The sequence below is a fragment of the Lycium barbarum genome, chromosome 4, assembly GCF_019175385.1.
Source record: "Lycium barbarum isolate Lr01 chromosome 4, ASM1917538v2, whole genome shotgun sequence".
Classification (NCBI taxonomy): Eukaryota; Viridiplantae; Streptophyta; class Magnoliopsida; order Solanales; family Solanaceae; genus Lycium; species Lycium barbarum.
This window is the reverse complement of record NC_083340.1, coordinates 14793001-14812553: the sequence shown is the minus strand read 5'-3', so window position 1 is coordinate 14812553 and position 19553 is coordinate 14793001. Positions and strand designations below refer to the sequence as shown.

Sequence of the window (19553 nt, the reverse complement as noted above, 5' to 3'; positions counted from 1 at the left end):
AAGTAAGCCTGATTAATGTCAGGTAAAGGATTGATCACTAGAATGTTCCCTCTAGCTTGTGCATAGGTATCATTCAAGCCCATGAGAAATTCCATGAATCTCTCATCATCCATGAATTTTTCCAGTTTATGTTTTCCTTCACATGAACACACACAAGCACACTTGATATTTGAGTTAAGTGAATCAAGTTCATCCCAGAGCCTTTTGAGCTTAGTGAAGTAACCAACAATGTTACTAGTTCCTTGTGTCAACCTACTCAGTTCTTTCTTAAGATGAAAAAGTTTGGCACCATTGGTTTGTCCAAACCTGTGCTCCAAGCTTACCCAAAGTTCCTTTGTTGTTCTTGAGTAAATGACATTGTCTGCAATTTCTTTTGACAGTGAATTTAGCAACCATGTTGTGACCATATCATTGCATCTACTCCAAGGTTGCAGATCTAGAGATTCTTGAGCTGGAGTAGCATGAGCACCAATGATGAAACCAAGCTTGTTCTTGGCTGACAAGGCAATAAGAATAGATCTCTTCCATCCTTGATAACCTCTACCATCAAAAAGGATATTGACCAGCACTATTCCTGGTGCATCAGAAGCATGAAGAAAGTAAGGATGATTTGAGTTAATGGTTGTTGTGTTGATACTGGATTCTGATGTTGTACCATCCACGTTTAATTCTACAGCCATTGTTTTTTATTTAGAGCGATTGGTGATTTTGTATGAATTAATTTAGGTGCTCTGATACCATGTAAGAATACTAAGAACAGTATAGAAAATTTTCCTTTCTTGTATATTATGTGTATCACATACAGTGTATTTATACATGTACATGAGAATTGTAAAATAAAGAAAATATAAATTCCTATACAATTTTGTTTAACTATTATTGGTTCAATCCTAACTAATTCTATCTGAAATAATATTCCTAAAATATGCTAAGAAGGTTCTAAGAAGGTATACATACACACAACTGTTGAATACACAGCTGTATACTTATCCGGATGGGCCAAAGTTATCTCTTGTATTTATGTCTTGGTCTGAGCAGCTCAAATTCACTGAATGGTCTGGGTGGCTCAAATCCACTAAATGATCCAAGTTTGATTTATCTTCCAATACAACACCTTTGGCCCATTTTCCTTTTGTTATCTCTTTCTGAGACAAAGACTTCAAATTGGTCGAAGTCAAAGCAGCTTGTACTTCCTCTTTGTTCTTAGGGTGTCTTCTTTGTGAACTTGAATCAAAAGAAGAAGACGATGGTGAATCCATTCCAACAACTATAGGCATATTTTAAAAAATATATCCACACTCGAGTACTGAAATCCACACTCGAGTACTTAAATTAGGAAATTATTTTGAGAAAAGAAAAAACAAATACAACCCAAACAGGTTGGTTGTGTGGGCTTAATTAATAAAATCCACATAGGCTTTGTTGGGTTTTTTTTTTTAAGAAGATAATCTATTACACGATAGGTTCTAGATTTTGTAGGGTCGGGTCTTCATTAGATTAAAAAATAGGTTAACATGTGGGAAGTGTTGATATAGAAATTTAAATCAACAAAATATATAAACATGTCAGTGTATCAGAAGGTTATTTTTCAGTTATTGTGACCTCTTTGTTATATATATTAGTGTAAGTATTATAACTTTTGTGTGACAAAACAAAGTTATGTGCTTTGATGAAAAAAAAAAGATAATTTAGTGATTATTTGTGAATTTTATCCCTCCCTGAACTAGTTTCTTGCTGTAAGGAACGTACAATAAGTAACACGACATGATAGTACTCCTATCAAAACCAAATTAAAGTAAAAACTCTATAATGGACTTTGGTATCCATCTATGTTGAATCAGTGGCTTATTTGTCGTGAAAACATCAAATAAGAAACTTACCTTCTTGGAACTCAATGACATGTATTTATTGGTGATTTATAATTGAGCTACAAAATACGATACTATTTTTTGGGGGGATATATCTTGGTAGGATACACCTAAAACATTTAATAACAGACAATATTTGCTGTCAGACTATTTTGTAAATTGCGTAAAATAAATATTGGTTATATAGGTTAGCCCAATTTTGGCAAAGAATAACGACCACAATTTCCTTGCTTCGTTGTTCATTTCTTTGCCAATGGCCGCAGCTATAATCAAACTTAGACATGGAATTTGAAGAACTTACTTTTTGCAATTCCAAATGTTAAAGAGTATATAACAATTGAGTACTAATTTAAGTATATAAAAATTGAGTACTAATTTATACTTTTTCTTAACCTAATTAAGGTTTCTTACTCATTACTTTTAATGAAATTCAATCGGCAATATAAATTAATTTAGGGTGGATTAATTCTTACCTTCAATTTCTAGAAAGTCGTGATTTGATCTTGAATGAAGGAAAACCCCATAAACGTGGCACCCTTGACAGATGACTGGCTAATAACGAGGGTGGGCCAAGCAGGGCTGGTAGGCTTTTAGATTGCCAAATTTATGAAGATGAGGTGTATGTGACATTTTAGGCGAATTCCAAATTGAAAAGAGAGAAGAAAGTGAATAACTTTATAAGATATAGCTCAAATTCACATGATACACACATTTTCAGGGCTCAATGTGATGTGACCGAAAAAATGAATCCGTGCGGACCAAGCCCCATCAAAATGGAAAATACATGCCATGAATTTGAAATCTTGAAAGATGACAATAAGGTAAAAAAAAGTTCAAATTATGCTAGAATATTTCATCCAGAAAGAAACAATTGGACTTCATATCTTCACTTGCACTCACTTAAGTGCGACGATATTAATCCTCAACGTTCTTATACCCACATCTTATAACTCTTTATCATTCTTACATTAAGATTAGGAATATGTCATGGAACTATCAAAAATATTCTATTCATGCCACCCGTAATAGTTAAGCAGAAAAATACCACCAGCGTGACACATCTGGTTTATTCGTGTCACTAACCACTAACGGAGTCCTACTACTATCAGATTTTGCCACCTGACATTATCTAAATCCTTCATTACTTACCAGCCCCCACCTCCTTTCAAGAGTGACATATATATCTGAATCATTTCGTTAAGTTCAGTAACATATTTGAGCCTTTTCACAATCCCTTATAATACTCATCTACTATTAACACCCAAAATTTTACTATGAAAAGACATATATACATACTCTTAATTCACATACTCATATGTACATCTACACCAACTATACCTCATTAGTGTACTCTCTTCTAAATTCGTCTTTTCTTCTTTCTTAAACAAATTTTATGTCCTTTTCCCAAGCCACCATCACGTCTCAACTGTTGTAACACCCCAAATTCTACCATGAAAACACATACATACTTTTAATTCACACACTCGAATGTACTTTCGTTACCCATCTATACCTCATTAGTGTATTGATCTCTTTAATCCCGTCTTTTTTTGTAAAACAAATTTTATGTCCTTTTCCCAAGTCATGTCACAACTACTGTAATACCCCCAATTTCCTCTATGAAACACATACATACTCTTAATTCGCACACCCATATATACTTTCCATACCCAGCTACACCCCATTAGTGTACTAGATCTCTTTTAAACCCCTCTTCTTCTTTTTTCTTAAACAAACTTTATGTGTTTTTATATATTTTTAAAAATCCATAAAGTATGTGAAAATTGTGAATAGTGTAGAATAAGATTAGATTCGTATTCCAATTAACATAAGTTAATATTAACCTAGGTATTATAAGATATTGAAAAAAAATACTCAAATATTTGCCACTGAACTTAATGAAATGACTCACATATGTCACTAGTGAAGGTGGTGGAGACTGGTAAGTAATGAAGGGTTTAAATAATGTCACGTGACAAAATCTTATAATAGTAACGTTCCATTAGTGATTAGCGGCAAAAATGAACCAAATGTGTCATGCCGGTGGCATTTTTATGCTCAACTATTAACGAGTGACGTGAATAAATCATTTCTAATAGTTAGTGGCATATTTGAGCTTTTTCTCATGACATAACAAGTTTGTCATAATGTAACCTTCTAGCAGGATGATGGATATATACAAGTTTAGCTACTAAGTTATTAACGAGTATCCTCTACTTGCTCTCGCCCGCGTCTTTATACCAACTAGGAGGCTCAGGTCTTAGAACTTGACAAGTAACTTTGAATGTTTGGAAATTACAAAGAAAAAAAAAACATATGTTCTGCTTGCTAATCGTTTTAAAGCAGCTGCTATCCACACTTAATTAAACTAATATACCAACCTAGCTACTGGAAGATTAATATATGTAGCATTTTCTGATATTTGTTGGCAGTTGGCACAAAATCATATGAAATTGATTGATTGGACGTGGTTAGCTTTTAAGCATGATTTGTCAAAACTCAAAAGGCTAACAACTATAGTAAATTCGTTTCAGTCCTAAGTCCTAATAATAATTCATTCGACAATAACTGGTAACCATCTCACATCATAATATCTTATGGTACATATCGGGAAAAAATGTATTATTTGAGATCATCGTATAGTACATATCCGATGAGAAAGCGACAAGTTGAAATTGATGTAGCTCTTCTCTTAGCAAGATCTTATTCACGCAAATAAGAAGAACAAATTTATCATTTGGCGATGTAATCTAATTAACATGAAAAGAAAAATATAAAAAGTAGAAAGGAAAATATTAAAGAATGAGTTATAAGTGTCCCTCGCAAGATATTGAATGCATAACCCTTTTTTGCCCAATCAAATTATTGATAACATCATCAATATATTATTAAAAAGAGAATAGTTTGCAATAGGATCTTGACAAGTGGCATCGTAAGACTAAGACACGTGGCAGATTTTAGGACATAAATAGTTAATTAGTTAAGAATTGGTTGTATTAGTTATTGTTTTAAAATTTGAATTTTAAAAATAATTAAATATTTTATTTTTGTAAGGAACATATACATCTAAAAAAAATTCCTTGAAACGTGGAAGATATCCATTTTAATTACATGATAAAGTATTCAATACAATTTATTAAAAAGTAAAAATCTGTTTTTAATTTCTGTTTCTGAGTAATGGTCTAAAAACATAAATATCTTTCCTTCAAACATGGAAGATGATTCTTCCTGAAAACATTGAAGATGATTTGAATTACGAATCAAATATAAGTATTCAACAAAATTTATAAAAAGATACAAGGTTAACATTTATTTATTAATTTATTTATTGTTAAAAAATGGGAAATTTATAGAAATAGGACAATTTGTTTGTCTTTACCTTTTACAGTTTTTTTTTATTATTATTTTAAATTTCAATTTTTGACAGTTGTTTAATTTAAACCAGCGAAGGAAACCTGCGCAGTAAAAATATGAAACCTGTCCACGGATTCGACGCTTTGGAGACTCCACGATCTTGCAACTCCTATCCCACCAACTGACCAACCCACGTTCAAAATCCACAAAATACACAATTACAATTCACATTTTTGGTGATCAGATCGGCACAAAATATTGCTTTGTTTTTGTTCTTTTGCGGTCGTATCCTGTGGGTCTCTTTGACTCTCCAAAATCAGTTTCTCAGACATGAAAGGGGCCTAAGATAGAGCGGGGCATAATTGTGTTGTTGTCGATCAGTCTAGGTTTGTGATTGTGTTGTTCATTGGGATTTTTTTTATTTATTATTATTTTTGTGAAATTGTAGGTTCGTGGCATTGTTTGCTGGTGGAGCTCTGTTGTTGTTCTCTGCCATCGGAAGGTTCAGTCATTACTCATCAAAGGGAGTTGTTTTGGGTTTTTTTCTTTGTGTTTGGATACACAGTGTTCGAAAGTGTAATTTTATTGTTTTGGCTAGCTCCTCACATCTTCTTTGCGCTTCTTGAAATTATATGTAGTATATAATATGTAGTTTATCCACCTTGAAATTATTATACTAAAAATATATGTAGTATATAATGTGTATAAAAGTGTTATATAATGTGTAGTTTATGTGCACGACAAGTATTTGATATTGCTTTTGCTAATCTGTATTTGTAATGGGCAGTCTTTTGGGGATAGTTGTTTACATGCAGATAATCCTCCGCCATCTGCTCCACGGGTAACTTCTCCAAGTGTATTTCCTTCTGTGAATTACACAGAAATTTATTTTGCTGAGAATAGTATGGATTGCTGCTTACCAATTGGAAAGGAATATTAAGTTAATGTTACTGAAAAACCGAATCACTTTAAAGAACATGCCTAACAAAAAGAATGAGAATGGAGTAATTGGATGAAATGCATTGAAGAAATGGAAATGGAATATAGACTACATTCTGCAAATTAGATCTAAAAAAATAGTGAGAAGTTCAGTAAAATAGACTTCAATGTGTAGTGCTTCTTGAGTTGTTTCAAAATATTCATTGGATTCTAACTTTCATCTCATGATCACATATTATTGTGGATTTTTTCAGTAGTTGTTCTTTTTGTTTCTTCTGCTGGATCTTTTAGCATTTATATAGATTATGCACTACTCTCGGAAGCAAGGCAATGAACAATATTTCTTTCCAGAGATTCCTTCATTTTTTAAGTACATCCACAATAATCGTCAGGTTTTGTGGCTTACATCAATTTGGGATCTTACTATGTTTTTGGTATTCCTCTAGGATCATATGTGTGTTGTGTATCTCTCTCTCTCTCTCTCTCTCTCTATATATATATATATATATATATATATATATATATATATAGATATATCAAAGTTTAATCTAAGTCTGCATTTGTAAGCATGTTTTATGGGAAACTACTGATGGTGAATAGGAAACACTTGAACTTTTGAATCTCATAACTTATTTCAACCTAAAAAGATTACGACAGAGATTTAATTTATCCCAATTTTGAATTTTATCTTGCAAGGTTTATGGAGAAGAATGATAGCAGGACTTGCTTTGCAGACACTGCTTCTCTCATTTAAAGTAGCAGGCACTGCTATTGTATGACTATATAATGAGGCCTATAACTAACTGACAACTTCTTTCTTGAATATTTTTTGTGATTGAGATAATTCCTTCCTTTTAGTTATAATCGCCAGCTAATTGCTCTAAGAGATCTCCTGGGAATTCAACTTTCTTTATGGATACATTAACATACACTATTTTGATTATAGTATGAGTATTGTCATTCAAATCCTATTGTAGCTTCCACTGGTCTTTGTAGTGATCACATGAAAAGAACTCTGCAGGAATTAGGAAGCTTAGTAAAGCTTATGTACGGGAAAAAGGAAAAAAATCATTTCAAATTTTAAATATAAGCATTTGCTGAATTTGAATTTTTTATGATGGAATTTCAAAATAAGTAGTCCTCATTGTTTGTGTAATCGTCGCCACCCTGTTTCTACTATCCACAGGGGTCTTCCCTTTGCTACAGAGGAGAACGAGGAAAAGGATATTCTAAAGGAAATAGATGGTAAAAACACAATTATAATCTTATTCATGCCTTTAGTACAATTCAAATCTTATGATGAGTTGAGTTTGATTATCTCCTAGAGCCTGTTTGGATGGGCTTATACCTATAAGCTATTTGCAGCTTATAAGCTAAAAAACATAAGTTGGGGTAGTTTAACTTTTTTTTTTTTTGCTTATAAGTTGTTTTCAGCTTATAAGCTGCTTTACATAAGCTAAGTCAAATGGACCCAATTATTTTTTTGAGCTTATTTTAAGCACAAAATGACTTTAAGCTGGCCAGCCAAACACTCAAAAAAACTGAAAACAACTTATAAGCAACTTATAAGCCAATCCAAACGGGCTCTAAATTCTTAATAGATGTAATTTACTATAGTTTTCTAATTGTCTTCTCTATTCCTCTTAATTGTATTTTTCCAACTGCAGGAGGTAAATATCTCTCGCTCTCTCTGTCAAATAATAGTGTTACATTTTCCTATTAACTTTGGACCATATGATTGTGCTGCGATTAAATTTAGAAGACTGGAGCAGATTATCAATTTCAATGTCAGTTCCCCTTTTTATCGAGTTCTTGCATGTAACTTCTCCTTCTTCTTTTTCCATCTATTGCTATAATCTTGCATATAGCGTTTTCACAGTCTTTTGGTTATTATTAGTTATACTTGACTCAATTTTGGCTAAATGGAATTACCCGACGTTGTTTGCGAAGGAAGACATTATCGAATGTTGTGCCATGCCTTAAATTTGATATTCTAGGATACCAAAGAGCAATTAGCTGCAATTGATGTGGCTTGAACTATTTGATGGAATGGTCATATAATGTGATCCTTTGTGTTAGCTGAGTAGCTGATTAGCGTGTTTCCAGCATATTATTTTACATGTGCTACTTACATCTTATTTAGTGCCCTACAGCGGGATTGCAGTAATTACAAGAGGACAGGGAGGAGCAGGGAACCGAAAAGAAAAGAAAACATAAACAGTATTTATTTTGTTTTCATGCTTCAAATTAGACCTATGTGTTTTCTCATACTGAATATTACTGTTATCAAATTGGTGCTGAACTTCCATATTGTCCATTGTGACATGCAAATTTAGTTTGTGTGATATGGTACCTGCCAAAATTTTCATAGAAACAAGACTATTTGACAGCTTGATTTTTATAGGCGCTCATAGAGAAAAGTTTGATACTATATGCGGTGAAGTCTTGGTAGTTCTTTCGTTAGAAAAAGTTTTGTCAAACTCCTATAACAATGCTATGTAGGATAGCCAGATGATTGAAGTTCTCTGTTTAAGTTGTTGCCGACATTTAGTTATACAAAACGTAAAAATGAAAATTGTGAGCGGCGTTGATTTTATGCTGCATATTAAATAATTCTGTTGGGTCGAATGAGGATAGGAGAATGGTTATGAACTCGTGGATTTACTGAACGTATTTCGCCGTTATTGTGTTGTGACTGGGTAAGTAGATGTTTAATTTCTCAAAGGAAGAGTTAGTGCACTTAATTCGACGTCAAAGCGCTAGGTTCTCTAGAGGAAGCTTAAAAAATGGGGTAGTCATGCTGCACAAATGTGGATGATGGGAAGCTTCGATAGGGCAATTTCTCAGAAAGAAGTGACTAACCACTTATCTCACCATAGCTTAGGGATATCATAATATCATCGACATAGCTGTTAAAAAGCTTTCTTGGTATATTATGATGTCATTATACAGACCATTTTGAATTACTGTCGAGTCGTAAATGTAGAGTAGAAGTACAACAGTTGTGAGGGATTTGAAGACATATAAAGGAGCTAGATCTCTTATTAAATAACCTCGGAATGGAGGACAACAAACTAGGCTTAAAGGTGGAGAAGCTGTCCATGATTCAAGGCTTGCCACATGTTTGAACTCCACAGATCTTTAATCTAAAGTTAAGTGTACAAATTAACAAGAATAGAGAAAACAAAGATTGATTATTCACGACGTATCATTCAATATATTTATTTCTTACAAGAATTGGTCTTTATGTTATTTTATTCATGAATATTAGCTTAAACATCATCTGTAATAAGACTGATTCAGAAAACTGAGAATATAAAATTTGTAATATGTCACAAATGATTTATATACATTTGTTTCTATTATCTCTCTCCGCTCTTTTTTTTACTTTGAAGCGATCTGCGCGTAGCGTGGGTACGTATACTAGTTTGTTTTTATTATAGTATTTTCCTAAATATAAATAACATCATGTGTATTCTTTTCTTGTAAATCCAAGACAACCGTCAACCGTCTACCGCCAATAATGGAGTTGAAATGAAAACGGTACAGGAAAAGAGGCACCACCATAGAAGTTATAGTTCTCTAATTTTTTCCTTTAGGTGTCTCATTCGATTTAGACAAAATTAATAATGTAAAGTTAAAATTCTATTACATAATGGAAATAGGTCACATATATTATTGTTAAGGTATGTTGATATTCGAGATTCAACTATGGTGATTTCACCATCTTCTGGTTCTTTGTCTGAAAAGGAAAAGGGGGGAAAGAATAAGGTTCTCCATATAATTTGAGAACACTGGGCCAACATTCGGACCCAATTTATAATACAAAGACAAAGCCCAACATTTCACAAATGCTGGTCTAGACAGAATAAACAGTTGTACAAATATTAACCTTTGGATTGGATACAAAACACAGCTGTCTGTACACAAGTCAATGGTGTAGATAAATGTTCCCACAAAGTTTGTTAGATTGTTATTCCACTAATCAATAAGGAATAGACACTTGTACAGAAAATATTTACATTTCCTTAGTACTGGTGCTATATCTATTGGTGTTGCTGGATCATCTTCAATGGATACCAATAACCCTCTTTTTCTCCATCCTTCAGACTCCAAGGAATGTCCCTTGTGAATTCCATTTTTGAGGGAAGAAGATATGGAGGTTGGAAGAGATCGATCTTAATTGCTCTTGCAGCCAAAAACAAAACCAGTTTTATTGATGGAAGCTCTAAAGCTCCTGATTCTACATCTCCAGACCACTAACTCTGGCATAGATGTAACAATATGTTTACTTCTTGGTTGTTGAATTCTCTTTCAAAACACATAGCTGAATCTGTCATTTATTCCAAAACAGCTGAAGATCTGTGGAAAGATCTTAAAGACAAATTTGGTCAGCTTAATGGAGCCAAATTAGACTACCCCAGAAAGATTTAAGTGATTTAGTGCAAGGTTCTAATGATATTACAACATACTATACTAAGATCAAGAGCCTATGAGATGAACTTGATATCTTAAATATTAAGAATTGTTGTTCATGTACTTGTACCTGTAATGGAAAGACTCAAATATGCTAAGTCACTACAAAATGAAAGGCTAATACAATTTCTCATGGGATTGAATGACACTTATTCCCCTGCTAGATCCAACATATTAATGATTAATCCCCTTCCCAGTGTTGGCCTTGCTTATTCTCTTATTATGAAAGATGAAAAACAAAGAGAAGTTTCCATAAATACACAGTTTCCAGGAAACTCTGCATCATTTATGGCCACTAATTACAACAATTCTGCACAAAATGAGTTTAAAGGAAAGAGGAATAATCTAGTTTGTTCAAACTGTAAGAACGTTGGGCATACAGTGGACAAGTGCTACAGGGTGATTGGATTTCCTCCTGATTTTAAGTTTACAAGAACAAAAAGAGCACAAGGAACTGTGAGAAGCAATGCAAGTTTCACATCTACTGAGAATGGAGGAAACAATCAGTGTCATATGGACAACATTGCAGGAATCAACCAGCTCAGTCAAGATCAATTCACTCAGTTGGTGCAACTACTAAATCAGGTCAAAGTTAGTTAATCAGAGGCTTCAACTTCAGATGTTATGGCAAATTGTGCTGGTAAAGGTTCAAGACAGTCCATTTCTTGCCTTATAGCTATTAATTCCACTAATTGGATCTTAGATTCAGGAGCTACTCAACATCTTTCTTTTGACTCTAGTCTGTTTATTAATTTCTCACCCTTACCTGCTCCTATCAATGTAAATCTACCTAATTCTGCTAAAGTAAAAGCTACTCATACAGGTAGTGTTCAACTCTTTCCTAATACTATCATTCACAATGTCCTTTATGTGCCTTCATTCAGAATAAATCTGCTGTCAGTTCATAAATTATGCAAGCAACTTAGTTATCTCATTATTTTCTCATCTACTGCTTGCATATTACAGGGCCCTTCAGTGAAGAACCAACTGGTACTTGGTGAAGTAAAGGATGGATTGTATCAGTTTAATTCTGCAGATTTTCCTTCAAAGAAAACTTTCAAGACTAGTGCTCTATCTAGTTCTGTTAAGATTCCAGTTTGCATTTCAAATTCTAGGTCTATAGTTATCAAAAATCAGTCTGATGTAAATCTTTGGCACAACAGACTAGGGCATTTGCCCATATCATCAATGAAAAGCATTAAATCTTTCAGTTTTAAATCTTTATCTGAATGTTCATGTAATGTTTGTCCTATGGCTAGACAGTCAAAACTTCCTTTTCCATTAAGTGAAATAAAATCCAAAGACATTTTTGAATTAATACACATAGATACATGGGGACCATATAAATCTCCAACTCACAATGGTTTTAAATATTTTTTTAACCATAGTAGATGACTTTAGCAGAGCTACTTGGACATACCTTTTAAAAACTAAAAGCAATGCTTTCACCATGCTTCAATATTTCATAGCCATGATAGAGAGACAGTTCAACACCCAAGTTAAAAAGATAAGATCTGACAATGCTTTTGAATTAGGAAAAAGTACCATTGCCACTGCCTACCTAAATTCTAAGGGTATTTTGCATCAAACTTCTTGTGTTGGCACCCCACAACAAAATGGGGTGGTTGAAAGAAAACATAGACATCTTTTAGAAACTTCAAGAGCTTTGTTATTTCAATCAGGATTGCCTATTGGTTTTTGGGGTGAGTGTTTATGAACTGCAACTTTCCTTATTAATAGATTTCCATCCATAGTTCTAAAAGGGAAAACACTTTATCATCTTTTGTTTGGACACTCCCCCAACTACAATCTCTAAAGAGTTTTGGTTGTCTCTGTTATGCATCTACTTTATCACCTTATAGATCCAAATTTGAGCCAAGAGCAAATGCTTGTGTATTTATAGGGTATCCATATGGACAAAAGGGTTTAAAACTTTTCAATTTGGTTACCAAAAAGATTTTTGTATCAAGAGATGTGATATTTCATGAAAACATTTAATTCTGATCCTTTAAATGTCTCACCACCTATTTTCCCTGCTATATCTTGTATATCTAATTCTGATCCTTCACATGTTGAGTTTCCTTTATCTACTGAGCCTAATTTTGCAGAACATGAAGTAACTGATACAATTCCTGAAGCCTATACTTCACCAGGTATGTCTCAAACTTCTCCTACTTTGTCTCATTTACAGTCATATGTTTTACCTACTCATTCACCTTCATTATCTTCACCCTCTCTTAATGAAACTCATACCAGGACATCTAGTACACAACGTAACAGACCTGATTACTTATCTGATTATATATGTGATTCAGTCTCAATCACTAATCCTTCTTCATCATGTTCCCTCATGTTTTCCTTGTCCTGTTAGTCCTGTTGTTTTTTCTTTGGCTGCCTTATCTTCCACCAATCAACAAATAAGTAATTTCATTTCTACTATCACTGAACCAACCAGGTTTGCACAAGTTGCTATGCACCCAGGTTGGCAGCAAGCTATGGCATCTGAATTTGAAGCCATAGAGGCTAACAAAACTTTGGATGTGGTTTTACTACCTAAAGAAATGAGGGCCATACCTTGCAAGTGGGTGTATAAGGTAAAACAAAAGTCTGATGGAAGCCTAGAGAGACTAAAGGCAAGACTAGTTGTGAGAGGTTATATTCAAATGGAAGGAGTGGATTTTAATGAAACCTTCTCCACTGTTATAAAAATGACTACCATTAAATGCATTTTGACTATTGCTGTAAAAAAGGGTTAGCCTATTTCACAATTGGATGTGAACAATGCATTTTTACACGGTGATTTGCATGAGGATGTTTATATGAGGTTTCCCCCTGGCATGCCAAGCCCTAGTTCTGAACATGTTTGCAAGCTTAATAAATCCTTATATGGACTTCGACAAGTTTCTCGACAATGGTATTCTAAACTTACATGTGCACTCAACTACAAAGGATTTACTTCTTCACTTAATGATTATTCACTATTTTTTAAGAAAGATGGGGACTCCATCTCAATTATAGCAGTGTATGTTGACGATATAATTCTCACAGGTAACAACGCTTCAGAACTCAATCAATTAAAGTGTTTTCTTGATAATGAATTCAAAATCAAGGATTTAAGGCACTTACACTATTTCTTAGGGCTAGAGATTTTGAGAGAATCTCATAGTATGATCATTACTCAGCGGAAGTATACTCTGGATCTTTTTTCAGAATTCGATTATTCTCATCTTCCCATTGTTGCTTCTCCACTTGATCCTGCTTACAAGTTAGGAATCAATTCAGGAGACTTCTTAACAGATCCTATTTGCTATCGAAGGCTAATAGAAGCTTAATTACCTCACTCATAGTCGACCTGACATTTCATATGTTGGGCAGCATCTTTCTCAGTTCATGCAAAGCCCTCGTGTTCCTCATTATTCAGCAGCCATTAGAGTTCTTCGATATGTTCGTGCCAATCATGGACACAAATTACTCTTTAAAGCTGATGCTTCTCTTCAGCTTGTTGCCTTTTGTGACGCGGATTGGGGTTCTTGTGTGGACTCACGCAGATCTGTTAGCGGATTTTTTATAACACTTGGAGGTTCTCCGATTTCATGGAAATCAAAGAAACAAGATTCAGTTTCTTTGTCTTCGGCTAAGGCCAAGTATCGATCCATGCGAAGGGTCGTTGCTGAACTGACTTGGTTGAATCGCTTGCTGATCGATTTGGGTTCACCACCGGAGCTTCCTATTCCGGTTCATTCCGATAACCAATCAGCAATTTACATAGCCCGAAATCCGGTCTTCCACGAAAGGACTAAACACGTGGAACTCGACTGTCATTTCGTCAGGCAACAATTTATTGCCAGGCTGATTTCTCTTTCATATGTACCGGCGGCATCACAGGTTGTAGATCTCTTTACTAAGGCTTTGTCTGGACCCTCTCATCATCACATTCTCTCCAAGTTGGGGCTTTCTTCGAACCCCTCCAACTTGCCGGGGGGTGTTGAAATTCGAGATTCAACTATGGTGATTTCACCATCTTCTGGTTCTTTGTCTAAAAAGGAAAAAGGGGGAAAGAATAAGGTTGAAGATGCTCCCGATAATTTGAGAACACTGGTCCAAAATTCAGACCCAATTTACAATACAAAGACAAAGCCCAACACTTCACAAATGCTGGCCTTGACAGAATAAACAGTTGTACAAATATTAACCTTTGAATTGGATACAAAACACAGTTGTACACAAATCAATGGTGTAGATAAATGGTCCCACAAAGTTTGTTAGATTGTTATTCCACTAAGCAATAAGGAATAGACACTTGTACAAAAAATATTTACATTTCCTTTTATTTTTCTAGCAGCAGAGTTGTATATATAAATAGGGCTGTTTTGAAGACAGTAAAAATCATCAGAAAATTCTCCATTTTGCTCATTTAATTTTCTGCATTTTTACTTTCAGACAAGCTTTATTTTACTCTTCTTTAAGGTGTGATAGGTCGTTTGTAAAATTAAGGTGTAAATGGTTTTTTCGGACAAGTTTAGAGTGTTTACCCCGGATTCGGATAATCAATTAAATTTGTGAATGGGTATAGGATATGTGCTTTGTTCTTGATGTGTGTTAAGGGGGAAAAACAAGTATTTGGGAGCTCCTTAGTAAAACGGCTAGTGGCGATAGTTTGCTAGTGATACGAGTGTTAGTGAACAAAGTATGATATTAGATGGATGGAATGCAATAATAATAATAACTGGTAGCCTTGGCCGAATCAAACAATGAGAGAGATTGCATATATGAATTCTTCTACTACAAGTGTTCTTGGAAAATAAAAGTGACCAACCCCTTTAAAGGAAGGGGACATGCCCTATTTATAGTAGCACCCCCATGGTTCTCATACAATATGAGCTAATAAAATAATAATAAAAAGGACTGCTCTGCACGGATTTTGTGGGATTAGACTGACGGCGCCGTCTGACACACGCATGGTAGGTAGTTGACCATGACTGGACGTTACTGGCGCGTGACCCGTCTGCAACGGCCACACGGACAAACGGTCACTCGGGCTAACGGTTATGCGGACCAACGGCCATGAAAGCCCGAGTCCTCGGGCTTGGCCGTTTCAACGATGCAGAGGGCAGATCAGTCGGTGCCCTTGCTCGGCTTCGGCCCGGGCGTTGTTTCGGTCAAGGGCGAGTAGCCTCGGGCGCATCATTGTTCCTTCCTCCGGTTCCCGTTCCACCGGTTTGGCTCACATCCGGCTTTTACCGTATACATAGAGGACAACTTATGCAATTTTCCTAATTTATTTCAGTATTCTGTTTTCATTTCAAACTAAAGCATGAAAAAGAATGTTCTTTTCTTACTTTACTTCCTTTATTGCAACTCTATCAAGAAATTATCTCCAGAAACCTCCTTGACAATGCACACAAAATGTTACTATATAGTCGTTATCGGATATTTGACGATTTGCAGACCAAACACATGGAGAACAAAAAATGGATATTAAACTTAGCTACTTTGACAAGTATAACAAAAATGGAACCAATCGAATGAATTGAAGAAGAGAAGGATGACACCATTTTGGAGTACTTATCATGTTTAAATCCACCAAAACCTATTAGGTTTGTTGTAAATTCATCACTAAAAGCGACTGAAAGTCAACATTGCCCGTTGTAGGAAGAAAGAACTTAAATAAAAATGAGTTCCTACATTCGGCAACGTTAAAAAAATAAAAGATTTAATGAGTTATTTGTTGTTAGTGATCATCTTAGCCTGATGTTATGGAGAGGAATGTGTAAAAAAAAAAAAAAAAAAAAAAAAAAAGAGGAAACCAGCCTATCTTATAGCACTGAATACGCATGCATATGGTTTCTTCTGTGCAACTTGATATGTTTTGCTCGATACACGATAGCAAAATTTAAAGCTCAAAGTGGTTAACCTAACAAGTGGTTTTAGTCTTGAGAATAGTATTTTAAATTAATAGGGATTTGTATGAAGATTTTTACACTCTTAGTCACTCAACCAAACTTAATACCAAAATAAGGCATGTTTTTCAAACCTTACCCGAATAGCCTCATATTGTATATAATTTAAAAGAGAGGTCATTTTCCCATTTCTCTTCTTCAACGTAGTCGTCTTTTGATTGTTATTTGATAACCTCAATGTAATGTTGTGTTTGGAGCTTTTTTTTCTTTTACGAATCGGAGCGGCAAAGGACTGAATCTTTGTGTATCAAAGCAGCAAGATCACTCTGCCAGCTTATAATACCCTGTCGCGTATTTAAGTGTTTGGGGATCAAATAGTAGTTAAAGTATTGTTTTTATAAGAGTTGGGCGGGTGTCAATTAGATTAGAAAGGAAACTTACCATTGTTGGACAAGTTGGAAGAATAGAAGTGGGTTCGAATTTCGAATCTGATTCATTTTTTGTGAGAAACACAGTATAATAATATATAAGCGTATATAAATATTGTTGAAAAAAAAAAAACTATATTAGCTAAATGGATACAAAATACTATGTTGGGCGGTATAGTTTTGAAAATTTCCTACTTATATTCCTGTCCAATTAATGAATTCCCAAAAATAGTGTAACCTAGGGACAGTGGCGGAAATAAGAATTTTACTAAGGGGTGTCAAAATATGATAAAATAAATATACAAAGAAACTAAGGGGGTTCAACCCTTAGTACATATACATATACATAAAAAAATTATTTTTACGTGTTTACACAGTGTAATTTTTCAGCGAAGATCAGACACCCCTTGGATGCATGTGGCTCCACCACAGCCTAGGGAGAATTCAATATGAATAAATAATAAAAAAGAGTGCAAGAATCTAAATTTGAAATGAATACACCACCCGATTATCCAAAATGAAAGAAAACGGAAGAAAGCCCACATGTTCTTTCCTACTCTATAAAAGAAAACGAAGAGAGATGGTATTTTGGTGGCACATAGATTAGCTAGTTGAAGTACCGCCATGAAGGAAGGAAATCATCAAAAACTTGCTATGCATATTTTTATTTATTACTCCATCTATTTTAATTTATGTGCCTTAGTTTTCTTTTTAATCAGTTTAACAAAGAATATCACAATTTATACGTACTGTAACTTGGTAATTATATTCCAACATTCCTGATGACATGCATGTTTAACACAAGATTCAAAAAGTACTTTAATTTTATTATTCACATTTTAACTCTAAATCTCAAGATTCAAAAGTCTCCCTTATTTTCTTAAATTCCGTACTTAATCAAATTAAGACACATAAATGAAACGGAGTGAATAATATTAGTATAATATATCTCATCGATGACTCCAATGCTATATGACTCACACAAATCAAGGTTGAAACAGCACCGGGAGTTCTCATAGATGTTCTGATGAGAAGTTTTATGGGATGCCCATTTATAACTCAGCTTCGATAACGCAATCCTTTCTAACTTGAAGAATGTGCTACAAAAAATATAAACTAGGTGCATTCTAGTTCTATACAGAAAGAATTGAAGTAAAAGATCCAAAAGAAAAAATGTATAGTATTTCGGTAATATCCAGCACACACACTTATGTACATAACACGTGTTGTGTATGTATTGTATGTGTGCAAAGGGCGTATGAAATAGAAATAAAGTGATACTCAATCTGTTTCAATTTATGTGGCACTCTTTTCTTTTTAGTCAGTTTTAAAAAGAATGACATTTTTCTTATGTGTAGTATTCCCTCCGACCACTTTTACTTGTCCAATATACTAAAAATAGTTATCCAATTTTACTTGTCCACTTTAGAAAACCAAGACATAATTTATCACTTTTTTCCTATTTTACCCTTAGTATTAGTAAGTCAAATTTTCCAATTCCTTTTTTCAGGACTTTGGAATCAGCATAATAAAGGGGTAATATGGTAACTTTCATTCTATTTTTAGTTCCTTAATAGGCGTGTCAACTCAATAGGGGACCAGTAAAAGTGGATGGAAGGAATAACAACATAGCTTCAAACATTCCATTTTGCCTTTAATAAAAATAATTTACAGCCATAGAAATTTCTATTAGTTGGTTCAGCTAACAAGTTTCAAAAATCTTCTTATTTTCTCTTAAATTTTGTGCTGAGTCAAACACCTTCTTAAATTGAAACGGAGGAAGTATTAATTGGTCATATATCTTTGAAAATCTATTGGTGGAGAACTTAGTCTTTTTTCGAATGAAATTGCCTTACGTAGTGAATTTGCCATGGGAAATTGACGTGTATATACAATTGCTAACAGTTATTAGTAGGATATGTACATATTACCTAACAAAATAAACCAACTTTCATTACGTAATGGTCCATCTCTAAACTGTGGGCTTTGCTCAAATCGCCAGAGGTAATTTTTAGGGTTATTTGCACTTTTATCCTGTTTGTGTTGGCATTTAGTTTTTGTCCTTAAAACAAATAATTTTTTTTGAAAATAAGTTCATAATATCTCATAAGTTATGTCGGATTCCTTGAAGAACTTAAACCCGCTTTTGATTTTGAATTAAAAAAATATAGGGAAAAAAATAAATGTCCACTGCATGCAAAATAATTCACTACTAAAAAAACAGTATTTCTCGACCTCAAAAAACTGACCTCAGTTGAGGTCGGAAAATAACCGACCTCATGAGGTCGGTAAAGTCGTAATATTTATTTTTCAATTTTTTTAAAAATAAACCGACCTCATGAGGTCGGTAATATTATACCAAATTTTGAAAAACGTAATGTACCGACCTCAGTAGGTCGGAAATTTATTTGATGCTAAATATAATAATTTTATTTTTAATTTAAAAGAATACCGACCTCACGAGGTCGGTTTATTAAAAATAATTTTTAAATAATTCTTAATTAACCGACCTCGAGAGGTCGGTATGCTTTTAATTAAAAATATAATTATAAAATAATTATACATACCGAGTCGGTATAATTAGTCAA

At 34.0% G+C, this 19553-nt stretch overlaps 1 long non-coding RNA gene across 1 annotated transcript; it reads left to right on the top strand.

Annotated features, from left to right (window-relative positions):
- Positions 1–5323: 5323 nt before the first annotated feature.
- Positions 5324–8114, top strand: LOC132635309 (uncharacterized). Its single transcript, XR_009580487.1, has 2 exons — positions 5324–7406; positions 7829–8114. It is a non-coding gene; the product is annotated as an uncharacterized LOC132635309 (long non-coding RNA).
- Positions 8115–19553: the final 11439 nt, after the last annotated feature.